The sequence below is a fragment of the Saccopteryx bilineata genome, chromosome 3 (assembly GCF_036850765.1).
Source record: "Saccopteryx bilineata isolate mSacBil1 chromosome 3, mSacBil1_pri_phased_curated, whole genome shotgun sequence".
Classification (NCBI taxonomy): domain Eukaryota; kingdom Metazoa; phylum Chordata; class Mammalia; order Chiroptera; family Emballonuridae; genus Saccopteryx; species Saccopteryx bilineata.
This window is the reverse complement of record NC_089492.1, coordinates 124952868-124966127: the sequence shown is the minus strand read 5'-3', so window position 1 is coordinate 124966127 and position 13260 is coordinate 124952868. Positions and strand designations below refer to the sequence as shown.

Genomic DNA, 13260 nt, shown 5'->3' with positions numbered 1-13260 from the left:
GGGGACTTCCACAGCCTTATAAAGGACATCTATGAAAAACCCAAAGGTAACAGTTCAAAGATCAATAACTTGAGTAATAATTAGAAAAGCTTCAGCAAAAGTAGTGACTTTTAATTTTTTTTCCTATTATCTTTTGTTTAATCAGTTTCACAGAGACTTTTCAGATTTTAGAAAAACAAACAACAGCACCGGCCAGATAGCTCATTTGATTAGAGAGAGCATCATCCAGATATGGAGAAATTGCCAGTTCAATCCTGAGTCAGGGCACAGAGAGGAACAGATTGGTGTTTCTCTCTCTCTCTTGCTCTTTCTCTCTCTCTCTCAAATCAATAAATAAGAGGAAAAAAATAACGCCAGGGGCATTCACAGTCAAGATTTTACCTGTGCACATTAGCTTTACCTGAGGTGCACCAGTTATTTCTGGAAATGAAGGATTCTGACTCCCGACAGGAGGAACCAGCCTCTTCTGCAGGGCTCCCTTCCTCCATGATCCAGCCATTCTCTGGTGCAGATGCCATGCCCTGCCATAGAAGGAAGCAAATGTCCATTGACCAGGTGCCAACACAGTATATGCACTGTCCCCTTACTCCTCACAACAATTGTCTGCAATAGGTCCTATCATTAATTCTATTTTATATTGGGGGGGAAACACTTTTAGTAATGTCCTAATGTCACACAGGCAGTAAATGGCAGAGCTAGGATTCAAACCCGTGTTTCCAGAACTTAGAATGTATGCCCTTTCCACTCTGGTGAGGCAAATGAAGCACTGATTTGGAGAGCAGGGCAAAATACAGGACTGAACATGGCCTCCCAATTCTCAGGTTTGTTTGGTGGTGGTGGTGGAGGGGTATTAAAAAGCTCTATATCAGGGGTTGGGAACCTATGGCTCGTGAGCCAGATGTGGCTCTTTTGATGGCTATTTCTGCCTCGCAGACAAATCTTTAATAAAAATAATAATAACGTTAAAAATATAAAACATTCTCATGTATTACAATTCATTCATTTCCTACCACTCATGTTCATGGTTGCAGGTAGCTGGAGCCAATCACAGCTGTCCTCCAGGACAACACCAAATTTTTATTGGATAATGAGTAACGTACATGGGTCGTTGTATGGCTCTCATGGAATTACATTTTAAAATATGTGGCATAGCCTCTTCACGAAGATGGCGCCGAAAGCGAAGAAGGAAGCCCCAGCCCCTCCCAAAGCTGAAGCCAAAGCAAAGGCTTTGAAGGCAAAGAAAGCAGTACTGAAAGGAGTCCAAAGCCACAAAAAAAAGATCCGCACGTCACCCACCTTCCAATGGCCGAAGACACTGTGGCTCCGAAGGCAGCCTAGATACCCTCGGAAGAGTACCCCTAGGAGAAACAAGCTAGACCACTATGCCATCATCAAGTTCCCCCTGACGACTGAGTCAGCCATGAAGAAGATAGAAGACAACAATACACTTGTATTCATTGTGGATGTCAAGGCCAACAAACACCAGATCAAACAGGCTGTGAAGAAGCTCTATGACATTGACGTGGCCAAGGTCAACACCCTGATCAGGCCTGATGGAGAGAAGAAGGCATATGTTCAACTGGCTCTTGACTACGATGCTTTGGATGTTGCCAACAAAATTGGGATCATCTAAACTGAGTCCAGCTGGCTAATTCTAAATATAAAGATTTTACACTAAAAAAAAAAAAAATGTGGCGTTCGTGGCTCTCTCAGCCAAAAAGGTTCCCGACCCTTGGTCTATATAGTTATTTTTAATATGAATTGTGCATTAGAATCATTATACACATGCCTGGGATTTACCCTTAGATGTTTTAGTTAGAGAATAAAATGTGTTTTCTTGCCATTCCTAGAAAAGACATCAAATTAAAATAGTGAGAGAATGGCCCTGGCCCATTGGCTGAGAAGTAGAGCATCAGTGAGGCATGTGGAAGTCCCGGGTTTGGTTCCTGAGCAGGGCACACATAAGGGACCATCTGCACCTCCACCCCTCCCCCTCTCCTTTTTCCTTTTCCCTCTCTCTTTCTCTTCTTCCACTCCTACAGCCATGAGCAAGTTGGTCCTGGCTGCTGAGGATGGCTCCATGGCCTCACCTTAGGTGCTAAAACAGCTCAGTTGCCGAGCAACGGAGCAGCTGCTGCACATGGGCAGAACATTAGCCCCAGACGGGGGTTGCCAGTGGATCCCAGTTGGGCGCATGCGGGAGTCTGTCTCTCCACCTTTCTGCCTCTCACTTGATTAAAAAAAATAGTGAGAGAATTAAGCTAAAATAGATGTTGAATAAAAAAGGTGGACCTTAATTAATTTGGGGCTATGTTACTGGCTCTTAAAAACATCAGAAAATCTTAGTAGGATGGCATTTTGCATTCTTGTTTCTAATCCTTGAATCAGAAAATGTTGCCTGGGTCTCTATCAACAACTATATTCAAAGAACTGTTCTTTTTTCCTGTCCTTAATTCAATTCAGTCATTTTTTTAATGTCTGCTCTTTGAAAGGCTGCATTTTCAAGAAGAAAAGGTTAAGTTGAAAAATAAATTTAATGAATGCCCATTGATATATTCAAAGCCCCAGTGCAGATCTTAAAAGGAGAAAAGGGGAGACCAGGGTAGGGAGGGCATTTCAGCAAAAGGAAATAGGCTAGCAATCTCTGCACAAAAGCAATGTGATTGTTCAGAAAACTTTTGCTAGATTTTGATTATTGTAAATGCCATCAGTGACTTATATACATCTTAACCACTCAAGCTCCTTTTAAGTCATAGGCTCTGTGCAATAAGTAGACTGCATTATTTGTTAATAATTATTTCTTTATACTCATCTACAGATAGAGTATACTTTCCTAACTCCACTAGCCCCACTCCTTCTCAATGACTTTGGGCTTGATCAGATGACTTACTTTGGCCAGCGGAATGTGAATGAATATACTCCATGTGACTACTTGCATGGTCTGGCTTGACCTTCTGAGCTCTGGCCTTCCGCTTGAGAACAACGTGTCTTAGAAGTGTCTGTTCCTTCAGTCTTGTTTCCAAGACTCTTTTCTTTCTTATTGATCTTCTATCAGGTTGTTTTATCAATTATTGAAAATAGAGTATTAAAGACTACTGTTCTTTTTTTTTTTTTAAAGAAAAAACAACTCGGAGTTTATTCCACTACATTTCACAAAAGGAACTTGTAAATAATCTTTAGAAAATAAAGAAAAACAAAAACCTGCTGTGAGAACATAGTGTAAGATGTAAGAAGGAATGATTGAACAAAGAAAGAAAGAAATGGTAAATGTGTGTGCATGTGTATACTTAAAGCAGATATTATCTGTATGAGATAATAATGTCTAATTTGATGGGTTAAAAAAAAGATGAGCCCTGGCCGGTTGGCTCGGCGGTAGAGCGTCGGCCTAGCGTGCGGAGGACCCGGGTTCGATTCCGGCCAGGGCACATAGGAGAAGCGCCCATTTGCTTCTGCACCCCTCCGCCGCGCTTTCCCTCTCTGTCTCTCTCTTCCCCTCCTGCAGCCAAGGCTCTGTTGGAGCAAAGATGGCCCGGGCGCTGGGGATGGCTCTGTGGCCTCTGCCCCAGGCGCTAGAGTGGCTCTGGTCGCAATATGGCGACGCCCAGGATGGGCAGAGCATCGCCCCCTGGTGGGCAGAGCGTCGCCCCTGGTGGGCGTGCCGGGTGGATCCCGGTCGGGCGCATGCGGGAGTCTGTCTGGCTGTCTCTCCCTGTTTCCAGCTTCAGAAAAAGAAAAAAAAAAAAAAAAAAAAAAGATGAAATCAAGCAAATGTTCTAAAGCTTTTAATGACCTTGGGAGAGAAAATTATGATTACTTTTAGATTAAATATGTACAATAGCCCTGACTGGTTATTCAGTGGACAGAGCATTGACCCGGCTTATAGACGTCCTGGGTTTGATTCCTTGTCAGGGCACACGGGAAAAGCAACCATCTGCTTCTCACCCCCTCCTGCTTCCCCTTCTCTGTCTTTTCCCCTCCCTCAGCCAGTGGCTCAATTGATTCCAGCATGGCCTTGGGCATTGAGGAGAGCTCAGTTGGTCAGAGTATGTCAGCCTCAGGCACTATAAATAGCTTGCGCTGGGTGGATCCCATTTAGGTCACATGTGGGTCTGCCTCATTATCTCCTGTCCTACCATCTTAAAAAAAAAAAAAAATATATATATATATATATATATATATATATATATATATATGAACAATTAACAGTCTGAAAATACCAAGTATTGGCAAGATTGCGGAATTACAGGAAGTTTTAAATGTGCTTTGAAAATGTGGCATTATTTTAGTAAAGTGAAATATGTATACATTACAACCCAGCAGTTCCACTCAGGTATGTATAATAGAAAACCTCATGTACACATGTGTAGAAACAGGAATGTTTTTAACAGCATAGTTCATAATATTAAAAACTAGAAATAACCCTATATTAGTTTGTTACGGCTGCATTACAGTATACCATTGGAAGGCTTAAACAACAGAAATTTATTTTCTCACAATTTGGAGGTTAGAAGTCAGAGTTCAAGGTTTCTTCTGAGGCCTCTCTCTTCTTGGCTTGCAGGTGGTCACCTTCTTGCTATGTCTTTACATGGTTCTTCCTTTGTTCATCACATCCTGGTGTCCTTTTGTGCCCAGATATGCTTTTCCTTAGAAGAATACCCGTCATAATGTATCAGAACCTATTCTAAGGGCCTCATTTTAACTTTATTATCTCACTAAAGATTCTGTCTCCAAATCTGGTCACATTCCAAGGTACTGGGGTCTAGGGCTTCAATATATTAATTTGGGAGAACACAATTTATCTCATATTAAGCCCAAATATATAACAACAAGAAAAGAGAGTTTGGAATAATTACTCAAATAATATACAGCAGTAATGTGAATGATAACAACATGTGTTGATATGAATAATGTTGACCTGAAAAAGCAAGTAATAAAAGACTAACTCCATTACAATGCCATTTTTTACATAAGAAAAGAAAAGCAAAACTAAAAGAATTTAATTTAAGGATATATACACATGATATCACTAATTTTAAAAGTCAAAGGAATGATAAATATAAAATTTAATATCATGAATTTTTAAATTATTTTGGGGGAGGAGCAGGGGGATGGACCTTAGGAGAAGGCCACAGTAGTGATAATGTCCTAATTCATAAGTTGGGTTGTGGGCATTTAATGAATCATTGTTTATATGTATTTATATCATCATGTATATAATATTCATATATATAATATAAATGTATATAATTATTTATACATATCCTTTTGTATATATCAAATATTACCTAATAATATTAAGTACTAAAAAAAACTCTTAAGCGGAGAGAGGGAAAGGGGATGATAGGATGGGATGAGAGCAAAAAAAGCAAATCCTGGAGGGAAGGGGGGAGGGCATTAAGGGGAGGGGGACGGGGGGATGTACTGGGGAACATGGGGTAGGGGAGGATGTATACGGGGGGACACTAGAATCTATGTAAACACAATAAATTAAAATAAATTTCATGTTAAAAAAAAAACAAAAAACCCTTCCCTGGCTGATGGTGGCACAGTGGATAAAGCACTGACAAAGAACGCTGAGGTCCCTGGTTCAAGCCCCGAAGTATAAAGACTACTGTTCTTGTAGATTTATCTATTTCTTCCTTTCATTCTATTAATGTTTGCTACATATATTTAGAAGCTCTGATGGTTGGTCCTTATATATTTATAATAGTTATATCTTCCTGACGAATTGACTCTTATCATTATATCTGTCATTCTTGTCTCTTGTCTCTTATAACAGTCTTAGATATAAAATCCATTATTTGTATTGCCACCTGTGCTCTCCTTTGGTTACTATTTGTAAAGAATTCCTTTTAAATCCTTTTACTTTCAAACTATTCATATAAAGTTAATATCTTACTGATACCATATAGTTGGACCTGTTTTATTATTCATTTAGCCAATCTATGTCTTTTGATTAGGGAGTTTAAGTCATTTATATTTAACATAATTACTGATAGAGAGGGACTAACTATTGCCATTTTTAACAGTTTTCTGTGCATCTTATAGCTGTTGGTCCCTCAGAGAAGAATCTCTTGATGAAGCTCCTATTTCTAACTGAATAAGCTTGTATCTTATACTAGAATCAAATAAAACTGAGTAGGCCTAAAAGTTTTACAGAATCTGAAACATTTTGCTAAAAGAGCAGCAGGAAAGTCAAAGCTGCAACTTGAAAAATGTCTGTTTATGTGAGCCAGCATAAACAAAGACCTTAACAGAACATGGAAAAATCTAGGGCTTCAAACTAAATTGATTTTGGAGACTCTGGAGAGAAGTGGTCAGCAAGAGCTTTGCTTCATTCAATCAGAAACAAACATTCCCTCTTTTAAGAGTGACAAGTATGCAGAAAGCCAAAGCTGGGAAATAACTTCAGAGTGGCTTCCACTACCAGCCATCCTCTGGAAGTCCACCGTGAAGTGGAACGTAGAAATAACATGGGCAATCACATCCACGGGTTGCCAGGATGATGCAGACTCGTTATTTCCCGCAAATTAAAGCACTTTATTCATTTGAAGAGCTTGAAAATTCATTTCTCAGTAAAGGTCAAGAAAAGCAAACACTGCCTAAATTTAATTATTATGCCAGCTGTCAGAGGTGGCAGTGATAGAGGCAGGGAGACATTCTGAGTCAAGATATTAGCTGAAATGAGCATGACAAGGTCCTTGCATCTTTAATCAGGAATCCGCTTCCAGAAAGATTTTATTTATCACTAAAAGAATGATGCCAAGTTGGTATTTATTTTATTCCCCTAGTGATTTATCTCATTCTTTTAAATAGGAAATCTAACAAACAAGACCTTAGTTCACTAAGGCAATGGATTTCCATTAGGGCTGATCACTGGATTCATCTGTCATTGATTGTCCACATTCTACTTAGTGCCCTGAAGCACACTTGAAGCATGAGATAAAAATTGGACTTCTTGATTTTGCCTTATTTATAAGTTTAGGTGTGAGAAAGTTGGTCCAGGCATCAGGTGAACTGATTGTATCCCTGAACCCATCACTACTAACTAGAGGCAGCTTCAAGGGTAGAAAGGACTTGCTAGGTTGGGAGTTGAACTAAGAACATAGAATAAATGAGGAAACAGCTTTAGCCACCTGCCATCCCCTTAGAACCAGCGGTGCTACTAATTTTTCCCTGCAACTTTAAGGAATTCACTTAAACTCTTTACCGATTGCAAATTGAGAATAGGATCCTCAAAATGAAGTTACTGAAGGTGGGGGTGGTTATGGGTGGTTTTATGTTGTGCTTTCTTCCCTGTCTTTCTCTGATTTTTCAAAAAGTGAAATTTAAGCATATTATAAAATTTCAATCTTCCTTTTTAAAATTTATTTCATGTATTGTATTGACATGGTTTTAAGGGTCCCACTCAATATACACCATCTACACACCATATCATGCCCCCATGCCCCATGCTAAGTTTCATTCCACCTGCATCCCCCTCAGGAGCCCCCCTTCCCCCTACAGCCACCCCCCTTCCCTCTGGCTACTGCTACCATGTTGTCTGTATAGATGTGTTATGTATATATGTTCTCTGGCTAATTCCTTCATCTTCTTTGATCCAGTCCCTTCTTCCCCCTTTTCTCTGACAGCTGTCCATCTGTTCCCTGTGACCCTGCTTCTGTTTCTACAAAACTTCAATATTCTTTTATCTTTATACACCAGCATTTCTTTAAGATTAAGTTATTGCCTAGCTACTGATGAATGAATAGTCTTCTGTATTTTTGACGGTCCTTTACACATGGGGTCACAACAGAGGAAGCAATCTATCATTGACTCAAATTATAGTCAACATTCTTTAGCAGCCCATGTTACTTCTCAATAAATTTAAAAGCTTTCTCCAGCAATGAAATTAAATGACAATGATACCTTTATTATTGTACTTTCACCCAGTACATATTCTCTAGTCATTATGATGAAAGAAATGTTTTTTGAGGTTAATGTCTGACAGGGAGTTAATGAGCTTTATAGAAAAGTTCAGGAATATTAGCTAACCTGTCATCAATTCAAGAAACTATTTAAAGGGCATGATTAATCACATTTTCAAAAGTTTTTAATTTCTTTTTAGTGTAATGAAGGCCACTGAGAAGAAATTACCTTTTTTGAGTTAGATTGAATTAGGTAGAAATGTCATAATTTAAAAATGAATACAAAGTTTCAAATGCACACCTAACAGCAAAGGTCTTATTTTTAAGTTTAATATCTCATATACATATCAGCACATATGTAATAACACATACTTAATACAAATGCAAGGTCTTCATTAGTTTCATTTGAAGTGTTTTAACTTTTTTTTTCCCCCTAAGTGAGAAGCAGGGAGGCAGAGACAGACTCCCACATGCACCCAACCGGGATCCACCAGGCATACCCACTAGGGGGCGATGCTCTACCCATCTAGGGCGTTGCTCCGTTGCAACCAGAGCCATTCTAGCGCCTGAGGTGGAGGCCATGGAGGCATCCTCAGTGCCCGGGACAACTTTGCTCCAGTGGAGCCTTGGTCGCTGGAGGGGAAAAGAGATAGAGAAAGGAGAGGGGGAAGGGTGGAGAAGCAGATGGGTGCTTCTCCTGTGTGCCCTGGCCGGCATTGGAACCCAAGACTTCCACACACTGGGCTGACACTCTCCCACTGAGCCAGCCAGCCAGGGCTTGAAGTGTTCTAACTTAATAATTTGGGTGTTATTGCCTGGCCTGTGGTGGCGCAGTGGATAAAGCGTCAACCTGGAACACTGAGGTCGCTGGTTCGAAACCCTGGGCTTGCCTGGTCAAGGCACATATGGGAGTTGATGCTTCCTGCTCCTCCCCCCTTCTCTCTCTCTCTCTCTCTCTCTCTCTCTCTCTCTCTCCCCCCTCTCTATAATGAATAAATAAAATCTTAAAAAATAATAATTTGGGTGTTATTAATGATGATAGAAATTTTATAAAAATTCTTGTGTTGTAGATTTGTTGGCTATAGTGTCACTTTTTCTTCTTGAGTATTCATTTTCTCAAAGTTATAAGCTCTAAATTCAATTCACTGGAGCAAACATTTTCTGAGGAGCAGCTATTATAAAGCACAGGGAGAAGTATTACGTGAGAAAAAGAGAACACAATCCCTACCCTCATGGAAACTAGCCTCACACAGTACTTCTAGGATGACCACCTTTTCCCTGCTGGGACAGGGCTCTCAGATATAAATGAAGGAGCCCCAAAGGGCTTTGAATGCCCCTGGTAACACTCTCTCCTCCCCTCCTTCAGGACGCCACGTCTCAGCTGCCCCTAAGCCAATCCAAGTCAGCAGCTGCAAGGACAGCAAATTGCATTCTATCAAATTTATCCCATCATGCTTCTCATTCCTGTTCACCTCAGTCAAGTTCAAGATGCCGGGGTATTCATCTCTCACTTAGTATCTTACCCCTATGTGCTCAACACGCAAATAAATCTTGGTTTCCCACTCCTTCCCAACCCCAATATTTGCCCTCTGCAAATCACAACCTGTTATCTGCAAAATCGCCTGTGTGCTCGCTCTTCTCGGTAGAGCCCACAATCTGGCTCCTGCTCACCTCTACTGGAGAGAGGCCTCTCTCCCCTCCCGTCTCTTACCTCTCCTCTCCATCTCCTCATTCTACTGTAGGCAACTCTTGCATGATGTTTCTGGAACTCCCCACACTCCTTCCTGCCCTATGGCCCTTGTACTTGTTACCTGTTGAGAATGCACGTCCCGTCATCACACAGCCACTGCCTTGTTTCACTTGATCTCTACTCAATATCACTCCTCAGGGACACTTTCTAAGTAGCCTCCACCACTCACACCAACCACAAGCCCCCCTGCCACTCTATCTCTTTGCTCTGCTTTATTTTTATAACACTTGGCTACACCACCACCAGAGTCTCTGCTTTGTTGGCTTATTTGCTGTTATTTCAATATAAGCTCCATTTGGGGAAAAAACATTGTTTTATTCAGTGCCAGTTATAGCTACTAAACTACATTTGTTGAATGAAGGAGTGAATGACTATTTTAGAATTTCTAGAAAACTCCAGAAAAAAAATCATGTTTATGTAAGTTTCAGAAACAGTAAATACTATAAACCCAGTTGGAAGGTTCACGGCACAGATTTGCTCATGCAAGGCTATGACATATGTCAGTGAAAACCCCCGTTATTCTAGCATTTCACAAGTTACTGGCCTGCTCTTTGAGTCTTGCCTAGACTCAAACATCCTAGAGAATCAGTATCCCATTGGGAAAGGCTGCTGCTGACTAAGGAAGCCTGTTCAGGATATTTTAGGAAGGAAATGACACTTTCTGACTTTCAGCCAATCCTCTGCTTTCTTCTTTACCACTGCCCACTCCAATTTCCTGCATTTCTTTCCTAGACCAGAAACAGAACTTCATTCTCCAGAGTCTAAGCACTTGGCTTCTGAGACTCATGTTAGAGAAGAAAGATTCTCTATGCTGATGGACAGTTGGAAGAATTATTACCCAAAGAACCACATGGAGACCAGCAATGTGACACTCAGGATTATCTCACACAGGTGACAGGAACGTACAGTACAGCATTATCCAATCATGCCCACTGCCAGCCTTCTCCCAATACAAAACTGTCTTCCTCACTGTAGAATGTGTGGGTTAGGGGACATTTTTAGGAGAGTGAGTGCAAATGTGCTTGCTAACACAACTCACTACATCCCCCAGAAGATCATAGTACTATCTTCCCATGAGCCTTGGTTCTGGGGAACACTGCAGCCAGAGCTCGAGGGAACCTGGTTATCGGAAGTATCTTAAGAACATTAACATAGTCTCTAAATTTCCACCGGGGCAGAGTGAAAGCCTTTGAGGACAGAGTGATGCAGTCTAGAGAGCTCTCTCCAACTTTGCTTAACCTTGGTGCAACCATATTCCCAACTTCTGATACTTAAGTGCGAACCCAAGAAAATACTCCTAATCCTGATTAAAGCACTGCCTAGAAAAATCCTTCCTTATTGGTCATTCTGCTTATGTTCTCTCTGTTCTACAAACCTGCAATGTGGTTATACTACCTGCCTTGGTGTCAGTTCAAAAGTTGACGTGGAAACATGAGACACTGTAGGCGTGGAAGTGGTCTCCAAATATTTTTGACTGACCACTGCAGGAGTAAGAAATTTTGAGCATGTACATTTCTTTATATCAAGTATTTATGTAAATACTTGACATAAAGTATTTACATGCACCACTATATTAATATATAATATGCACTCTAAAACACAAACAAAATTAAAATTTTAAAAGGATGAAGTCAACTTGAAATGATCAATATTTTTACCATAGGATTCTTGTTTTCAGATTAATTAGGACAGAGCTATGCATTACCTTCTTTTATAATTTAAAAAATCACCCCACATTTTTCTTTATTTTGATCTAAGATTTAAAAAACTTTTCAGAGAAAAGTTAAAATAATAGTATATTTGGATGCTCATCACCAAATTATTCTGCTTGTCTATTTGTTTTTTTCCTGCATCAATACCAGAATTTTTTAAAGTCTGTGCAGCTCTATTGTTTTGATATATACAAATTTTGACGAGGTAGTAAAATCTCCCCAATGTCCTTGTTCAAAAACTGATTTGTCTAGTGTGTTTTCTTAAAATTTAGTTTTAGAATTATAAACTTGTAGTAAAAACTCTAGGTTTTAAAATTATGTGCTTTCAGTTTTTATATTATTTAGAAATAATTACTGTATCTTATTTCTACATCAGATTTTAATTGGGATTACAGTGAATTTATAGATTAATTTAGGGGAGAATTTATTTGAGCACGTATATTTCTGGGGGATTGGCAAAGAAGAACAAGGACAATATAGTTATAGCACCAAGGGAGAAAATAGAGAAGAGCTTGTAGATGGATGCAAGTGACAGCTCTTGAAGTTTTCAAGGGTCACCCACGATATAGCATGTTTAATCCCTCATCTCTTGTACGGTCAAGATATTCATTGTAGACATAGAAATATTTTTATACATCTATCAGCTGATGGACATTTAAATGCTTCTACTTTTTTTTTTTTTTTTTTTTTTTTTTACAGAGACAGAGAGTCAGAGAGAGGGATAGACAGGAACAGACAGGAAACAGAGAGATGAGAAGCATCAATCATTAGTTTTTCTTTGCGTGTTGCGACACCTTAATTGTTCATTGATTGCTTTCTCATACGTGCCTTGACCGTGGGCCTTCAGCAGACTGAGTAACCCCTTGTTCGAGCCAGAGACCTTGGGTCCAAGCTGGTGAGCTTTGCTCAAACCAGATGAGCCCGCGCTCAAGCTGGCGACCTCCGGGTCTCGAATCTGGGTCTTTCACATTCCAGTCCGATGCTCTATCCACTGTGCCACAGCCTGGTCAGGCTACTTCTACTTTTTGATTGTTATGACTAATGCTTCTATGGACATGTATGTGTACAAGTTCTTTTATATGGACATGTTTTCAATTGCTTTGGGATATATTTATGATTAAGGAACACTTGAAGGATTCAGTCAAGGCAGAGATAAGAATAGGGTCAAAGATTTTTTTCCCAAGACTTGTCAAGCCCCTGAGACTAAAGTGACATTAGAAGAGGAAAAGGAGTTCTCAAATAACAACAGTGACAAAATAGGAATTTGGGTACATTAATCTAGAGAAATATTTATCTTGTCCTGCCATAGTTTAAGTAAATTTTTGTATTACGCAATTACATGAAAAGATATTTAAAAATACCAAGAAAACAATTACAAATCTGTGTTGCTCTTTCAAGATATAAATTTTTAGGTTCTCCTAGAATAGGAACTATCGGTGTTTAACAAGGATACTTTTGGTTTAGTGATTATTTCAATACTATACCTACTACTGCACTGTGTACCCAACTACTACTGCAGATTCTAAACTACATTTCAAAAATTCTAAATCACCTGAGATGAAGAATATTACAAGGCCTAAAGTAGATTAAAAACAGAGATACAAAGATATAGTCTGTAAACTGGAGACCAAATAAAAGGCCAGAATCTTGAAACTGGTAGGCAATGTGCAACCTTCACCTGAAGATAACAGATTTAAGATCATTTGAGAAAATTAGGGTTAAAAATAATTTTCATATTCTTAGTGTAAAAACAGCACATTGAAAGTTAAAATAAGCAGGCAGGACTTTCCACCTGTACACTTAGATATACAGTAAATTATAGTTGTGGACACAAAATAACATCCCTGCGTGTGAACATTTCTATAGTCTTAGTGAATCTATTTTGTCTCCA

General features: G+C 39.6%; 1 pseudogene; it reads left to right on the top strand.

Annotated features, from left to right (window-relative positions):
* Positions 1–1150: 1150 nt before the first annotated feature.
* Positions 1151–1648, top strand: LOC136328733 (large ribosomal subunit protein uL23 pseudogene; annotated as a pseudogene).
* The last annotated feature ends 11612 nt before the right edge of the window (positions 1649–13260 follow it).